Source organism: Quercus lobata, chromosome 7 (assembly GCF_001633185.2).
Source record: "Quercus lobata isolate SW786 chromosome 7, ValleyOak3.0 Primary Assembly, whole genome shotgun sequence".
Classification (NCBI taxonomy): domain Eukaryota; kingdom Viridiplantae; phylum Streptophyta; class Magnoliopsida; order Fagales; family Fagaceae; genus Quercus; species Quercus lobata.
This window is the reverse complement of record NC_044910.1, coordinates 3,180,758-3,199,977: the sequence shown is the minus strand read 5'-3', so window position 1 is coordinate 3,199,977 and position 19,220 is coordinate 3,180,758. Positions and strand designations below refer to the sequence as shown.

Here is a 19,220-nt window from a genome sequence, read left to right as displayed (position 1 = left end):
GATTTATTACCTATCTATGTTATATGTATCTAGGAAAGAAATCTCCACCTTCCATTTATAACATCTTTGAAACATATCGATATCGAAGAATTTGTGATTGACATATTGAGTAATAAAAAAAAATGATTATAAAAAACTTTTTTCTTTCTATATTACCATGTATGGAAATGTAATATATGTTAAATAAAAAATTCATACAATTTTTTAAAATTTCTTTTTTTTAAATAGAATTTTACTCTAGCCTAATTTAAATTTTTAATAGTTTTTTATTTTATTTTTTATAATTTGGTTTTTGATTAGCTATTCGTTTATTTTATTTTAGCCATTTGAGGAATGCATACTCAGCATCGAAGTGTGTATTGCCATTCGTTGTTGGACTAACATGTCTTTCACATAAGATTTTGTAGTTTTATTTTAAAGATTAATGAATACTAGCATTTTTAGATATTGAATTCAAACTTTCAAAAATATAATTGCTATTATTCTACTTGAAATTTCTAATGTTATATGAAATTGGTATTTCTCTTTAAAGAGATGAATGAACAACCATCCAAGAAAAGACAAAATGTGGCCTTGAGCAAGATAAAATTGTTGAACCATTCAAAGGAATTGATTAGGATAAATATTAAATACTCACAAATAAGGATAAATATAATACTAATAAATGCATTTATTTCATTCCATATTTGAGCTCCTGAACACTTGGCACATATATATGGTATTTTTTTTTCCGAGAAAGACATATATATGGTAGTTAATAGCATAAAAACCTTTTTTGAGAAGAAATAGCAAAAAAAATTAAAAAGTCAACAATAACAATCTAATGTCATTTATTTTCAGTTCTCAAAAAACAAATATATATATATATATATATATATTTTTTTTTTTCAAAAGATAACCTTAAAATTCAAGTTTCAATATTGTAAACATTACATTTAATCATAAAGATTATCTCAAAAGAAAAAAAAAATTATATCATAAAGAAAAAAAATATATATCTGCTACAATACCTGATTGGGGAAAGATTCATTTCTCCCACAAAAATGCGCCTTTTTGTCGGGCAAACAAATCTTTCCTTAATCAAGTATTGTCCGCTTTGGGATAGACAGGGTCAACCCTTGCTCCCACCCGCACAAATTTGCTCAATCCTACATCAGGGAGAGACGCCTCACATTCTTGCCTTATAAGCACTTGGCCTAAGGAAGAGTGTATCATAGTGTGTATGTACAGAGCAAGTCTCAAAAACTGTTGTCGCATATGCATTGGTAGAGGCGTGCGCTTCAGGGTAACAAATCCGTGCAGTCTTCACCCAAAGCGTAGACAATACCTTTGATGGGCACTGCCCTCAAAAGCGCCTTTTTGTGGGAGGAATGAATCTTTCCCTAATCAGGTATTATTCTCTTTGGGAATAGGCTGAAGAGCCGATGCCACCCTTACGAATTTGTTCAATCCCACATTGGGGAGAGACGCCTCTCACCCTTACCTTATAAGCATAGCTTTTGCTACTTTTTAATGTGGCACTCATTAACACATTTCTTAAAGAGGTCAGATAGATCTTTTGATAGAATATTTTAACATTGTTGTGTATTATGTATAATAACAATATTAAAATTCTAAATACAGTTACTTATCATAATTTAAATATGTTAATACAAAAATTCTTTCTTAATCAAAGTTTAAAATACAAGAAAAATGATATTAACAAGATTATTCAAGTATCTTATAAATACAAATCATGAATGACTTTTGGATTGAATGGCATATTGGTCTTCTCATGTGGATGAATTTGAGTTTGAAGCCAATTGGAGCATAGTCCTCCTTTTCAATAATGATCATTACAAATTACATTTTCTTTGGTTGGTTAGGGTGTTGTTGGTTTGCAATTTATCATGATTGGAGAGAAAAGAATACTCAATTGAAGAGCTTTTTTTTTTTAGGGGTGGAAGGAAACTATACTCAATTAAAGAAATAATAATTAACAAAGTAATTGGATTACCATAAGATTAAAGTCAGATACCTACAACCACTGAGGTTTTGTAACTTAATGGTAAATTTAAACTAATAGCAGATTCATAGACATAGATAATTTTATTTTAGTTATGATATAATATATAATTTATTTATCAAAAAAAATATATAATATATAATTTGTTTTATAAATTTTGTGGAAAATAATTTCTAAAATAATTTTTCATTTATCTATCTCAAAAAATATATCATCATTTTATTATTTGGATTTATTTGATTGATATTATTCATTTTTTAGGCAGTCCATATTTTGATAAATTATGTTATCGTGCATATATTTTCCTAATTTATTTTTCTTGTACAACTAAACTATTTGAGTTTAAATATATTATTAAAAATTTCCATTCTCTTAAAAAAAGATTATTATATTTATAATTTTCCTTATCGTAGGAGTAGTTTTGAACTATTGATTGAGTTTTGTTTACTAATATAGATACATAAGATAGGAACTGCATATTTCTTAGACATTCCTAGGAGACTATACCATATTATAAATTTAATATTTAAATAATATGTAGGAAAAAAATGGACTTTATGTCTAAAATTGATCACTTCACCTATCAAAATGAAAAAAAAAAAAAAATGTATAAAAACATAAAGAGAACATGATTAAAATTATTTTTTTTGACTACATACACTTTTATTTATTAAGATTTAATTGTCTTTAACTAGATTTTAATATCAATTTTTGTTACTACGCTCTTGTTGAGCCTTCTCATCCATCACATCATTGGTCATATCATTATTCTTTTTATTATTTATTTTTTACTTATAATTTCTTGACAATATTAAATATATAAATATATTGACTTTACAAATTCATCTTAGGCAATTTTAACTTTACATATTCATTTACTTTACTTTTGATGTTATAACTAAATAATAAATCAATGAAAAGTTAAAATTAAAATATTGTCTATACATATTCATTTTGGGTAGTTTAATTTTAATAGTTGATAGACATATTCCAATACATATCCAATATTGTATTTTGATATAAATTCAAAATCTCACTTCCAAAATAACTAAGTATTATGTCCACAAAAAAAAAAAAAAAAAAAAAAAAAAATCAAAAAAAGCTAAAAGAGAGAGAGAGAGAAGACTTGTGACGGAAAACTTAAAAAATCAAACACACTACCAAATTGTATTAACCCAAAATAGTATTACATACAAAAATACAATGATTCATCAAAAAAGAATAAATAATATATATATATATATATATAGAGAGAGAGAGAGAGAGAGAGAGAGAAATAAAATGAGAAAAAGAAGCATCAAAATAAAAAATATAGTTATAAGTCAAACACCAAATTATCTAAGTCATGATATATAATAGAATAAATTTTTTTTTTTTTGGTGGAAGGGCAGAACAAAATTGCACCGCATAATAGAATAATATTATATTCTTGTAAACTATATTTATATGCAATAGAATAATGTTTAACAATTATAGAAAAAAAAAGATAATAACTTAATAAGGTAAAACCAAATTGCAACCCAAAATAAAATTCTAATGAAGTCACAAATACATCAATCTAAAGTAGAGATACAAAAAATAAAAAATAAAAATTTACACAAAAATAAAACATGAGAGAGAGAGAGAGAGTAATAACCTTTCTCATATGAGAAAATATGTATAAAATGAGAGAGAAAATATCCTATTTATAGAAATAGAATGGGGATAAAAATAGTCAAAATAAAAGGAAGAGGAAGGGATAGATGAAGAGTGACATTAAGGTTGAGAGTAGTGGAGAGATGAAAAGGTAAAATGGAAGTTATAGTTGGAAGTAGTGGAGAGAAATGGGAAATAGGTAGATGATGTGGCAGCTGATGTGGCCTAACGGGAGCGTAACAACAATAAATGATACGCTTCAGCTTTTAAATATATATATATATATATATATATATATATAGATATATAGATATAGATATGTTAAAACAAAAATTCTTTCTTAATTAGGGTTTAAATTACAAGAAAATGATATTAACAAGATTATTCAAGTATCTTATAAATACAAATCATGAATGACTTTTGGATTGAATGGCATATTGGTATTCTCATGTGGATGAATTTGAGTTTGAAGCCAATTGGAGTATAGTCCTTGTAAGGTTGAATTTATTCAACCATCTAATTGGCTTTATTCCGTGCCAAATTTGCTTGTAATTCAGCATTTAGTAACCCTGTATTTAGGTGGGTTTGATATAAGGGTAGTGAGTGAGATAAAGTGAAGATTGCTCAAGAGTGTGCAAGAAAACAGAGACTCGCGGCTGGGACTCGCAGGTGACTCGCGGCTGCAAGCCGCCAGACGCAGCACACGTGCCAAGCATGCTGGAAGATGAACAGTCATGCTAGCTGGAGCACTACAGGACAAAACAGGACAACTGGCCATACGGTTAACTCGCGACTGGATCTCGCGACTTGGTCAAGCCGCGAGGTCAAGCCGCGAGCCACCCCTATTTTGTAAAACCTGACGTTTCACATTCCTCTCCCACTCGAGTATAAATACCCCTTTTACCCACGATTGAAAGAGAGCTTCCAGAGAGAATTTTGAGAGAGAAACCCTAAAGAAAAACAAGATTGATTCACCCACAGTCTATACCTTAGAGTCTCTTCAAATTCCTCAACTCTCTTCCTCTCCATTGTCAAATCCTTGAGAGGCATTATACCAAACCTGGTTCTCACCATCATCATCATTGTGAGACAGTTGTTTGGATTTCTGGGAAGCAGTTAGGAAGGAACCAATCTTCATTGGTTGATGCTATGGTCTAGTAGCGGAATCCAGGAAGCTAGAAAAGAAAAAGGTTCGGCGCAACCTCGTTGGAGCAAGAAGCTTGGAGGGCTTAGGTGCACTGGGTAGATTAGGCTTGGAGGGTCTATTGCTGTCCTTGTATCCCAACTGTATTTTCTAGTGGATTGTTTACCGCTTGGAGGGCGGCGGAGAGGTTTTATGCCGAGGGCTTCGGTTTCCTCTTCGATAACACATCGCGTGTTGTCTTTGTGTTTGCATCTTCCTTCCTCTCTATCTTTGCCTTTTTATTATCTGCTGTGGATTTTATTTTGTGTTGGCTTAGATAGTTTTTAACCAATTTCATATTATAGCATATGTTAAGTTTCCGCACACTAGTTGTTTGACATATTGCTTGAATTGGTTAAGTTGTAATTTGGGGGTCTAAACGTTCAAAGGTGTTTATACACGTTTTTGAACTTTCAATTGGTATCAGAGCGGGTACACTGCTATTGGTTTCATTACCATTGTGTGATCCTTGACTCCCTTTTGAGATGGATAGGTCTCAATCCCTAAATGCACCTCCATATTTTGATGGTAGTAATTATGCTTTTTGGAAGGTTCGCATGAGAGTTTTTCTGTGTTCTATTGATGAATCTGTTTGGGATGCTGTTGAGATTGGTTGGACCAGACCTGAGGCAGCCAAATCCACTTGGGATAAGGCAGCACTTGCTGCATCCAATGCTAACAGTAAAGCACTCAATGCTATTTTCTGTGGTGTGTCTCCAGATGAATTTCACAGGATTTCTCACATTACCATTGCCAAAGAAGCATGGGAGATTTTGGAAACCACCTATGAAGGCACGAAGAAAGTGAAGGACACCAAGTTACAAATGCTGACCACCCGGTTTGAGGAGCTCAAAATGAGTGAGGATGAGTCTTTTGACTCTTTCTATGGGAAGCTAAATGAGGTGGTTGTCAGTAAGTTCAACTTGGGGGAGAAAACGGAGGATTCAAAGATTGTAAGGAAGATCCTTCGATCATTGCCGGAAAGTTTTCGTGCTAAAGTGACAGCAATTGAAGAGAGTAAGGACCTTGATGACATCAAAGTACAGGAGCTGGTGGGTTCTCTGCAGACTTATGAGATGTCGCTGCCCAATCAACGGAAGAGTAAATCTCTTGCTCTAAAGACCATTAATGAGAAGGTGGAAGATCAAGACTCATCGGGAGAAGATGTGGTTGACAAAGATGTTGCATACCTTGTCAAAAATTTCAGAAAGTTTTTGAAATTCAAAAATAATGGCAAATTTGATGATAAAAGAAAATTCCAAAGTTCTGGAAGGGAGAAAAGGGATTTCAAAAAGAAAGATGGAAAAGAATCCCAACCCACACAAGGTGTCACTTGTTTCGAATGTAACGGGCATGGACACTTTAAGAAGGAATGTCCGAATTATTTGAAATCGAAAGGTAAAGTGTATGCCACGACATTGAGTGACTCGGATTCATCTGACTCAGAATCAGAAGAAAGCTGTGATGGAGAGGGGAACTATTCAGCTTTTATGACTATTGCTCATGTTGAGTCTTCTGATGAGTTGAATCTGCTTGTACAAGACCTTGGAGAACATAGTGATGATGAACCACTAGGAATTGTTGAAGAATCAGATGCTGAAGAAGATGAAAGCACAGCAAATCTTCAAGAGAATTATAACATACTCTTGGAGAAGTCGGGTGATTACACAAGGGTGGCCAAGGCTGCTGTGAGAAAAATGAAGAAGGTTGAGGAGGACTACAAAAGTCTCCTAATCCGATATAGGTAGGCCAAATGTGAGATAGAAACATTGAATGGTGAGTTGTCCGAAACTTACACAAAAGTGAGATTTCTTGAGAATGAAGTTGTGCAAGCAAATGCTAAAATAGAGAGGGTCACCACCAAGAAGCTAGATGATGTTATCTCATCTCAAGATGAGCTTTTTAGAAAATCCGGATTGGGATATACCGAAGGAAGTAGTTCATCTGGAAATGTCACTAAAGAAGTGAAGTTTGTAAAGGCCAAAGATCCAGTTGTAGCTGACCTTACTGGTGAGAAGCTCGAGGTGGAGGAGAAGAAGAATGTGGTGAATCAACGGATGCTGAATCCCCGTAATCAATCTGTGGGCAGGTCTGAATCTCGTGCCAAGTCACGCCCACGACCACAAAGAGGTCCGAGAGCGACTTATATGTGTCATTATTGCGAACATCAAGGGCATACTCGACCAAATTGCTAAAAGCTGAGAGTAAAGAACAGTGCAACTCCTCAAAGGTCAGGAGGACCTAGAAATGAGAGAAGAATTTGGGCAGGTGATCAATCTAGAGATCAGAATGGTGATCCCGGAATGATGAACGTGATGAAGATGATTGGTGCATTCACCAACTGCTTGGAAAGCTTCTCACGAAGGTTTGAAAGCCCTAACTCCCGTACCCAATCCTATAAGGAAATCACCCCAAACGCAAGTGATGTGTGAGTGAAAAAGGGTACTCATGCATAAGCATTAGAACATGTCCATGCATTAATACTTCCTATGCTTTGTGACAATGTTTGTTTGTTTTGCTTGCCGTTTTTGTTATTGGTTGTTTGCTTGTCTTCTTGTGCATTTTTTTATTTTTGTCTTATCAATCTTTTTGCTTCTTGTGTCAAAAATCCAAAAATCACATAAAAATTAGAAAATCAAAAAGCTTGATTGACTTTGTTGAGTTTTTGTCTCAAAACTTGTTTTGCCTTGTACCTTTGTGCTAATGGATTTGTGCATTTTCGAGCATTGCTTGTTTTCATGCACTCATATCACTGTGGGAAAAATCTTGAAATCTATGTGATTGTTGTAAATAGATCTTCAAACTTGTCATGAATGATTAGTGAATGGTTATGTTGATCTTGAGACATGCATAGACTTGTATCTATATATCTTCCTACTATTTATTTTTGTTTTGCTAAAAAGAGCTCACCAAATGTAAATCTCCAAATGAAAAGAAATATTGAGCTGCAAAAGCTTGTCGCACATTTTAGTATTTGACTAGGAAAAAGGATAAGCGACCTTATATTAAAGTGAGTGTTTATTCAAAAAGCCAAAGGCTTATTCAGTAAAGTGAAATATCAAATATCACTCTCACAATGAGAGGTGATTGCCTCAAAAGATCAAAAAGATCAAATGTTGATTAAAAGTGGAGTCAAATGTAAAGCTCCAAGTCATGTTATCAAGTTTTGTGGGAGGTCATATATACATACTTCTATAATTGAGATGGGTCACATGATCTAGTGCTAATTGTGTATGTCTTGGTTGAATTGATCATTGAAACTTCACATTAGACTAAGGACTATATCATTGTTGATATCCACACACAACACACAAGTTTATGTTCAATAAATGCCATATTTATTTGTGTGATTGTACTTGATGAAATGTGTTTTCACATGCTCAATCTTTGTTAATTCAAGTACAAAAATATTTTTGAGTGTTTTAGGTGTTTTTGGAAAGTATTTTGTTTGAAAAATCTGAAAATTTCAAAAATCCAGTTTTGCCCTGTTTTGGCGGCTCAGTCGCGGGTATGTCAAGTCGCGAGCCTCAGTCGCATCTTCGCTGGTCATTTTTGGCGACTTGTTCGCGAGTGGAAGGTCCAGTCGTGAGGTTCACTCAGAAATTTTCGGGGCTCAGCTCGCGACTCACTCGCAGGTAGACCTTCCAGTCGCGAAAAACACTTAGAAGAATTTTTCAAATTTTTGTCCTTCAGTGTTTTGGCGGCTTGAACTGGCGACTGTGTGGCGACTTAATCAAGTCGCGAAAATCGCGTGTTTGGCAGAAACAGGAGCAGTTTTTAAATCTTTTTCAGTTTTCCCTTGAACTTTTTGTGACTGTTCATCTTCTCTCTAAACTTTCTCCCTCCCAAACACTCCGTGCTCCCATCTCCAATCTCCATTGTTGCATTCTTTCAGCTCAAAATCTTCAAGTCTCAGGTATGGGTTTTCATTTTTGAACTCATTTCTACTTGATTTTGTGTTTTTCCCTTTGATCTTTCGCATATGTTCATGATTTTGAAATGGGTTTATGTTTTGGCCATTGTTCTTTGTTCATGCTTAGCTTGCGGATGTTGTTGCTAAAGTTTGTGTTGATCTTGGTTGTTTCCTTTCTGGTCTTCATCCTGTGCTTAGCTTAGTGTGTCTTTTCTTTTATCTGAACTTGAGCTGTTGAATTGTTTCAAATTGTTCCGTTTGAGGTTGTGAGTTTTTACAGTGATGAATGTGCATGCTCTATTGTGTAAATCCATTGGGTGCATCTGTTAGTTTCACAATGCTGTTTATGAGCCTTATCATTTTCCATTATCTGTCTCATTGTCATATATCTGCCTTTAGGATAGTTTCTATATCTGATGATTTTATATGTGTTTCCTTTCTTAGGCTTGTTTATCCATGTGATTTTTCTAAGTAGCTTATGATTTAAGTGTTCAAAGTTCATTTGTTTGGCTGAAATCTCTTTGTTAAACTACATGGTACTGACTAGTTCTGCACATATATTGCTCTATACTGTTGTAGCCTCTTCTGATTGTTCACAGATGGCTCCCTCACCTCCTAAGAAGAAAACTCCTGCAAAGAAGGCTGATAAAAGATTGAAAATGGATCCTAAACTGTTTAGGTCAGTTCATCACTTTGAGAGATACAAGGATAACTTCTTGAAAGTAGGAATTATTCAAGGAAGATTTGTAGATTTGGAGGACTTGAGACAAACCTTTATCCCCAGCTGTTTTGAAGGAAGAGGATGGGAAAAACTTCTGAGTGATTTCCCTGTAGTGTGTGAACCCCTGATTAGGGAATTTTACTCAAATGCTGTGATAAAGGAAAATGAGTTAAGTTGCTGGGTTAGAGGTAAGGAATTCATTTTGGATGCACATGTCATAGATGATGCATTAGGCCTTGAAGGATTAGAAGATGAGGAATTTATCAACTACAAGGATAGGAGTGTTTCTATTGAAACAGTTCAACAAAGGATAGGTGGGTAGAGAGAAGGGAAAATTTTGAATACCACTGCCTTTCCAGTGGACATGAGGTGTCTAACAATCATCATGATGTTTAACCTCTATCCCATTAAGAAGTTGACTACAATCAATTGTGCTAGAGCAATCTTTTTGATGGATCTCAAAGAAAAGAATTTCATAGACATAAGTTCCCACATATATGACACCATTGTGGATGAGACAAGAACAACCTCTAGGCCAAAATTGATCTTTCCCAGTTTGCTGATGAGGATTTTAGAAGGAAGGGTGTTCCAATCCCTCAAGACATCAGTCCCATGTCCACACCTTCTGCAATTAACAAGCTTACCTGCAAAAGGATAAGTGTTAGGCTTCCAAGAGAAGAAGATGAAGGTGATGGAGGAGAAGGTGTCCCAATGGATACTGAAGCAGAGGCAGCAGGGCATGCATCAACCTCAACACCCAGGAGGAGTGGCAAAAGACCCAGAGCATCAACTTCTTCAGATACACCTCCAGATGCTTTCCAAATCATTCTGGAAAGACTTGATGGGATCAGAGAAATCCAGACTGAGCACTCTGAGAGGATGAGAGCCATGCAGGACCAGATTGATGTTTTGTCTGCAAAACTTGACAGCTTCACCACTCAGCCTGCACAGTGACCCTTTGGCCATTCCTGTCAAAAAGGGGGAGATGTTTCTGTTGATAATGACATTGATGATTGAGAAGCAGAAAAGCAGCTCTTAAGGGGGAGTAATGTGTTGAGGGGGAGTTGTCAAATTCAAAGACTTTGTTTATATATGTTTATGTTTTGAGTACTCTTAGTGTTTTTATGGGTTTGATACACTGTGTTTTTGGTGTATAGTTGTTTCTAACTCTTAACATATACTCTTGGTTTAAACTTTAATATATTTTGATGATGTTATTCAGGATGTTTTGTATTTGTACCCATGTGCTTTTGTAAGCTTTTAGGGTTTATGTTTTATGCATAGTTTGTAGGCTTTATGGTATGTACCTTGCTTAATGCAGCCTTTATGCTATGTTGAAATCAGTACTTTAATCTAAATGTTCTGCATTTTGGTTTATGTACTGTCACTCTTGTGCCCTTGTAGGATTGTTCCTAGATGCATATACCTTGTGTGTTATGCATTGGTTGAGTGTTAAACATACAAGTGTCTTGCCTTGTGCTTGTTAACTTGTATGTCCTTGTGTTCATTCCAAGTGTGAATGAGCACTGTGATCACTACCTTGTGGTGTTCACTTGGTTGATCAAGCCATGATTTGTTTCTTAACTCCATCTTTGCTTGATCACATATTGCCTGTTTCATATGCATTTTATAATCTTCTGCTTACAATGATCATGGTGTATTGTTGTGTTTCAGGAGTATTATGTTCATATGATTCAAGTGCTCCACAGCTTCTAGAGTTAGGTGTGAGTGAGTTTTGTTCAACTGTTCCCAACTCACATGTTAAGTCTAGAGTCTGTTTTAGGGTTTTGTCACGGAATAGCCAAAGGGGGAGATTGTAAGGTTGAATTTATTCAACCATCTAATTGGCTTTATTCCGTGCCAAATTTGCTTGTAATTCAGCATTTAGTAACCCTGTATTTAGGTGGGTTTGATGTAAGGGTAGTGAGTGAGATAGAGTGAAGATTGCTCAAGAGTGTGCAAGAAAACAAAGACTCGCGGCTGGGACTCGCGGGTGACTCGTGGCTAGCCGCCAGACGCAGCACACGTGCCAAGCATGCTGGAAGATGAACAGTCATGCTAGCTGGAGCACTACAGGACAAAACAGGACAACTAGCCATACGGTTAACTCGCGACTGGATCTCGCGACTTAGTCAAGCCGCGAGGTCAAGCCGCGAGCCACCCCTGTTTTGTAAAACCTGACGTTTCACATTCCTCTCCCACTCCAGTATAAATACCCCTTTTACCCACGATTGAAAGAGAGCTTCCAGAGAGAATTTTGAGAGAGAAACCCTAAAGAAAAACAAGATTGATTCACCCACAATCTATACCTTAGAGTCTCTTCAAATTCCTCAACTCTCTTCCTCTCCATTGTCAAATCCTTGAGAGGCATTATACCAAACCTGGTTCTCACCATCATCATCACTGTGAGACAGTTGTTTGGATTTCTGGGAAGCAGTTAGGAAGGAACCAATCTTCATTGGTTGATGCTATGGTCTAGTAGCGGAATCCAGGAAGCTAGAAAAGAAAAAGGTTCGGCGCAACCTCGTTGGAGCAAGAAGCTTGGAGGGCTTAGGTGCACTGGGTAGATTAGGCTTGGAGGGTCTATTGCTGTCCTTGTATACCAACTGTATTTTCTAGTGGATTGTTTACCGCTTGGAGGGCGGCGGAGAGGTTTTACGCCGAGGGTTTCGGTTTCCTCTTCGATAACACATCGCGTGTTGTCTTTGTGTTTGCATTTTCCTTCCTCTCTATCTTTGCCTTTTTATTATCTGCTGTAGATTTTATTTTGTTATGGCTTAGATAGTTTTTAACCAATTTCATATTATTGCATATGTTAAGTTTCCGCACACTAGTTGTTTGACATATTGCTTGAATTGGTTAAGTTGTAAATTGGGGGTCTAAACGTTCAAAGGTGTTTTTACACATTTTTGAACTTTCAGTCCTCCTTTTCAATAATGATCATTACAAATTACATTTTCTTTGGTTGGTTAGGGTGTTGTTGGTTTGCAATTTATCATGATTGGAGAGAAAAGAATACTAAATTGAAGAGCTTTTTTTCGAGGGGTGGAAGAAACTATACTCAATTGAAGAAGTGATTATTAACAAGCTAATTGGATTATCATAATATTAAAGCCAAATATATGAGAAAAGAAAAAAAGGCAATTAACTTTTTAACAACTTTTTTCATTTCTCATAAAAGTGACGTTAAAACTTTCCTAAAATAGATTATTAATCAATGCCCTAAGGGCACTCGTTAGCATGACCCTATAAATAAATCCATTCTAATTCCACACACTAAAGCAAGCTAAATTGCCCTTGCAATTAGACAAGTGAAAAACAAATGATTTACAATTTCCTTATATTTAGCAAACAAATTGCTTTTGCAATTGGTAAATGAATTTTTCTTGATTCTTACAATATATCCCCCCCCCCCCCAAAAAAAAGAACCCTTTTGAATCGTTTTAACAATATCTTTATAGATTGCATTAGGCACTTTCAAGCACAAAAAAGTGTAAAAGAGGCTCTTAGCTCATAATATGTGTGTGGGTCAAAAATCTTTGTATGTAATAACAAATATTAGATCATCACAATTAATAATATAGTGTAGGCTAAAAAGTAAAAACCAATACAATGATAAGATCTAAAGAGAAAGTATCAGGTAATGGACATAATATATTTGAAAAAAGACATCTACTTGCATTGACTTTTCTTTCTCAGGTTGGTCGATAAAAGACTGTTTGAGTACAATATTCCATACTTTCTCTCTTTTGGAACTCACATTTTTTACTAAAAAGTTTCCAAATCCTTTCTTCTTGGGGATCAGGCCATATTTATAGATGCTGGATTCCTTTCTTTATAGTCCACTCATCTAGTGCTTGGTGAGGGAAGGAAGATACTTGTCCCACATAGGGTTTTCCTCCTCTTTTGAAGTGAGGGTCAGTGGAAGTATGGGTGGAAAACATTGTTATAATGGGTTAAGAAGATCTAACACAGTTTATATTATGTTCAGAAGTAATGCAATGGAAAAACACTTCAGATTTGTCAAAATTTACAATCTGTCCAAAAAGGTTACAGTACCACCTCAAAATTTTCAACGCACTATATGTTGCACATCAAAAATGTATATATGTGTGTGTGTGTGTGTGTGTGTGTGTGTATATCTTAGTTGAACCCCTTACTCCTCCATAACCTGGAGGAGCCATTAGACCAATTGGGCCGTTGGATAATTTGATCAAACTTGGAATGTTATGACTAATCTCTCTTTTTCTATCAATATAAGCATTAAGATCGAATTTCAATAGTCAATTTTTTTTCCAAAAATTATTGATGCGACATTCTTTGTGTTTGTATAGTATTAATCACATACAAGTTGGATTATGTTAAACAACTATGAAATCAGTAAATAAAAATAGATTATAACAAAAAATCCTGGTGTCTTCAAATTTCTACCATAGCCCTGGCAATATTAATGTGGATATTGAGTTAAATTTAAACAATTAGAGGGACAAAATTGGTCAATGCCCTTTTCACCCAAATTATATAACCTTATGCCCCTCTTGTCAAACTAATTAGGGAAATGCCCCTCTTTTAAAACTCGATTTACTAAAAATCGAATTAAGCCCTATAGTAGCGTTTTTAAGGAGCCTATAGTGACGTTTTAAGGACCTATAGTGGTGTTTTGAAACTTGGCCTCCATGAACTCGAGTTATAGGTAAAAAAATTGCCTATAACTCGATTTCATGGAGGTCGAGTTCCAAAACGCCACTATAGGTCCTTAAAACGTCACTATAAGCTCCTTAAAACGCCACTATAGGGTTCCATAATTTTTTTTTTTTTAACTCGATTTTGAGAAAATCGAGTTACAAAAGAAGGACATTTTCCTAATTTGTTTAGGAAGGGGGGCATAAGGCTACATAATTTGGGCGAAAAGGGCATTGGCCAATTTTGTCCCAATTAGAGAGAAATAATACTTTGCAAGAGTCATTAAGCAATAAATTATTCATTCATTAATTCATTTATTTTTATTGGATAAATAAAGTACGAATATTTTTATTCATTTCACTTGCAATAGGTGTTACAAATATAAGAAATAATTAAAATAAATGAGGCGCATGTAAATTGTACAACACCAAAACTGGCTATATTTGTTGCGTGCTTGCTTCCCCATTGTTTATTTCACATCTCCAACTCCATAGAGCATCATGGCACACTGCACATCATTAAACACAAACGTATTAGCCAAGACATGAGAAGATTCATTACAATTTTTTTTTCATATGTATTATGACCATTTTTACGCACACAAAAAGAGAGGGAGAGAGAGATTACGTGTTGCAATCCACAGTGGGGTCAAGAGGAACAGGAACTTGGATTTTGCAAAGTTGGGGAAGCTGTTTTAGTCTTTCAGGTATAATTTGAAATGATTTTGCAGCATTTTCGAAACATTCACACAAAGACCTACGTATTGTAGTGGTGTTCGCCTGTTGCGATACATTTTCTGCACCTTTACAGCATGTAGGGCTTGGTTTGGGGCCAAAACCAAGGAAGTATGGTTGGCAGGTTACCAATTGTGTTAAAGCCTCCTCGCATGTTATGCCATCTGCAGCACTTGCACGTGCATTTAGGACCAAAATAATCATCAACCCAAAGGCTAATACTAAACAACTCATTATTTTCTTCTCCATTCTCTTTTGGATTGAAAGACTATTTGTTCTATCGTTTATCTCAAAAAAAAGGAAAGACTATTGTTGAGTTACAAACTAATGGTGCCTGCGCTATTTATAGAGGTGGGAATCGTGGGATTATAGGCACTCCAATGTGGCCCTATGACTATCATTAAAGTAAATTAATTGGTTTTTTTTTTTTTTTTCTTTTTTTAAAGAGAAAGGTATATGATTTATTACCTATCTATGTTATATGTATCTAGGAAAGAAATATCCACCTTCCATTTATAACATCTTTGAAACGTATCGATATCGAAGAATTTGTCATTGACAGACTGAGTAATAAAAAAAAAATGATTATAAAAGCTTTTTTCTTTCTATATTACCATGTATGGAAATGTAATATATGTTAAATAAAAAAATCATACAATTTTTTTTTTTAATTTTTTAAATAGAATTCTACTTTAGTCTAATTTAAATATATAATAGTTTTTTTTTTTTTTTTTTAATTTGGTTTTTGATTAGCTATTCGTTTATTTTATTTTAGCCATTTGAGGAATGCATACTCTGCATCTAAGTGTGCATTGCCATTCATTGTTGGACTAACATGTCTTTCACATAAGATTTTGTAGTTTTATTTTAAAGATTAATGAATACTAGCGTTTTTAGATATTGAATTCAAACTTTCAAAAATATAATTGCTATTGTTCCACTTGAAATTTCTAATGTTATATGAAATTGGTATTTCTCTTTAAAGAGATGAATGAACAGCCAGCCAAGGAAAGACATAACGTGGCCTTGAGCAAGATAAAATTGTTGAACCATTCAAAGGAATTGATGAGGATAAATATTAAATACTCACAAATAAGGATAAATATAATACTAATAAATGCATTTATTTCATTCCATATTTGAGCTCCTTAACACTTGGCACATATATATGGTAGTTTTTTTTTTTTTTTTTTTTTGGTCGAGAAAGACATATATATGGTAGTTAATAGCACAAAAAACTTTAAGAAGAAATAGCACAAAAAATTAAAAAGTTAGCACTAGCAATCTAATGTCATTTATTTTCAGTTTCTCAAAAAAAAAAAAAAAAAAAAGAAAAGAAAAGAAAAGATAACCTTAAAATTCAAGTTTCAATATTGTGAACACTACATTTAATCATAAAGATTATCTCAAAAGAAAAAAATAACATTTATATCATAAAGAAAACAAAAATCTGCTACAATACCTAATTGGGGAAAGATTCATTCCTCCTACAAAAATGCGCCTTTTTGTGGGGGAAACGAATCTTTCCCTAATTAGGTATTGTCCGCTTTGGGATAAGTAGGGTCGACCCTTGCTCCCACCCGCACGGATTTACTCAATCCCACATTAGGAAGAGACACCTCCCACCCTTGCCTTATAAGCACTTGGCCTAAGGAAGGGTGTACCATAGTGTGTTTATAGAGCAAGTCTCAAAAACTGGTGTCGCATATGCATTGGTAGAGGCGTGCCCTTTAGGGTAATAAATCTGTGCAGTCTTCACACAAAGTGGACAATACCTTTGATAGGCACTACCCTCAAAAGCGCCTTTTTGTGGGAGGAACGAATCTTTTCCTAATCAGGTATTGTTCGCTTTGGGAATGGGCCGAGGAGCCAATGCCACCCTCACAAATTTGTTCAATCCCACATTAGGGAGAGACGCCTCCCACCCTTGCCTTATAAGCATAGATTTTGCTACTTTTTAATGCGGCACTCATTAACACATTCCTTAAAGAGGTCAAATAGATCTTTTGATAGAATATTTCAACATTGTTGTGTATTATGTATAATAACAATATTAAAATTCTAAATACAGTTACTTATCATAATTTAAATATGTTAATACAAAAATTCTTTCTTAATCAAGGTTTAAAATACAAGAAAAATGATATTAACAAGATTATTCAAGTATCTTATAAATACAAATCATGAAAGACTTTTGGATTGAATGGCATATTGGTCTTCTCATGTGGATGAATTTGAGTTTGAAAGCCAATTGGAGCATAGTCCTCCTTTTCAATAATGATCATTACAAATTACATTTTCTTTGGTTGGTTAGGGTGTTGTTGGTTTGCAATTTATTATGATTGGAGAGAAAAGAATACTCAATTGAAGAGCCATTTTACTAAAAAGTTTCCGAATCCTTTCTTCTTGGGGATCAGGCCATATTTACAGATGCTGGATTCCTTTCTTTATAGTCCACTCGTACAGTGGCTGGTGAGGGAAGGAAGATACTTGTCCCACATAGGGTTTTCCTCTTCTTTTGAAGTGAGGGTTAGTGGAAGTATGGGTGGAAAACTTTTTTTTTAATGGGTTAAGAAGATCTAACACAGTTTATGTTATGTTCAGAACTGATGCGATAGAAAAACACCTTAGATTTGTCAAAATTTACAATCTGTCCAAAAAGGTTACAATACCACCTCAAAATTTTCAACACACTATGTTGCACATAATTAGTACCTTGAACAAAAATAATGCAATCAACTAGGGTCTAGATTTCTTGCCATCCTTATTCCCTTACAAATACTTTGAAGCTATCTCCAATAAAGCCAAAGACAACATAGTTGCACACATATAAGGTGAAAGTGGATCCACTTGCCTTAAGCCACATTAAGGAAAAAATTTTGTCTGGGAACCATTCAATTGAATCTGATATGAAATTGTGCAGATACATTGCTTAATTAAATTGATCCAATGAAGACTAAAATTTATTGTGTTTAGCATAGCCAAAATGAAGTCCTAGTAAAGTCTATCATATGCTTTCTTCATATCAACTTTATAGGCTACAAACCAAAATTTCCACCTCCGAGTATTTCTAATTTTCTCAAACAAGTCATGTGCTAACAAAGATTATCAGAAATCAGTAACCCTTTAACAAAAGCATGGTAGGTAACAACAACTAGATAGTAGTTTCGAACAAAGTTTCTCTCCAAACAAGTTTAGAGAGAAATTCTTCAAACTTCCCATTTGTCTCTTTTTTATGTGGGAATTTTGATAATCTAACCATTGAATTTCATGTTCCTTATATTCTTAACAAGCATATCAAATTTCGTTCAAATCGGATTTTATTTACTATTTGATCAATAAACTTATTTTTATACACAATTTTAGATCACAAAAACTTGAAACTTTAACATTTCTTTGATGGCATAGCAATTGATTTTTGATCTTCTTGAAATTTTGTAAGCATGAAGGATATAAGAAGAACATGCAATCCAACGGTTAGAGTTTCAAAATTTATACTCAATATAAAAATATATGAGAAGTTTAAAGAGTTTCTCTCCAAATCAAACTTGTTTAGAGAGAAACTTTGTTCTAGTAGTTCCCATAAGTTATGGGCAAGAGCTTGAAGATCTTGATAGAATACTAATTTTTAACAGGAAGATAAGAGAGAATGTTTGTGTGCATGTGCATCCATAAATTCATGAAATGGTGCATTGCATTCCATTGTATAAAGCTAATAGAAATCATTGAAACAATAAAGTGTGAATGAGAGTAATGACATTTTGAACAGAAAGTATTAATCATCACAGCAAAATTTGGCCTCTATAGTTTGGAATTTAAACTATAGGGCACTTGTATATGTCAACCAAAACAAAATTAAAAGAAAATATCAATCAGTCTATTTGATAAAAAGCACTAAGATGCAAATTGGAAGTGATAGCACATACAAATGTGCACAGATTCACACATTCACAACTCTTGATTTGACTTCCACATTTCATATTAACATAAAGAAATAAAGATTTATAGGAAAAAAGATAAAACAAAGAACAAATGCAACTATTTAAAATAAATCCCTACAATTAAGACCCCTATTAGATGGTAATATGTAATATGCAGTGGTTGCCCCCACCCTCTTCTCCCCCCTCTCCTTTCAACTTCTTATCAATAGAGACTTTTAGACCCTTTAAACAGGTATAACAAAAATCTCATCGTCTAAGGAAAAAGACATTTAACACAATTGAGCAATATATCCTCGTTTACACACACTACAATGCCAAGCATCTTCATCACAATGCAGGCATGGCAGGCAAAATTAAATACTTAATGATTTCAGTAAACACATTGAAACCAAGCAGCGAATCATC

General features: G+C 34.3%; 1 long non-coding RNA gene across 1 annotated transcript; it reads right to left on the bottom strand.

Annotated features, from left to right (window-relative positions):
* Positions 1–14,586: 14,586 nt before the first annotated feature.
* Positions 14,587–14,871, bottom strand: LOC115952625. The gene is made up of 2 exons (XR_004083488.1): positions 14,768–14,871; positions 14,587–14,648 (listed from the first exon to the last, which is right to left on the bottom strand). It is a non-coding gene; the product is annotated as an uncharacterized LOC115952625 (long non-coding RNA).
* Positions 14,872–19,220: the final 4,349 nt, after the last annotated feature.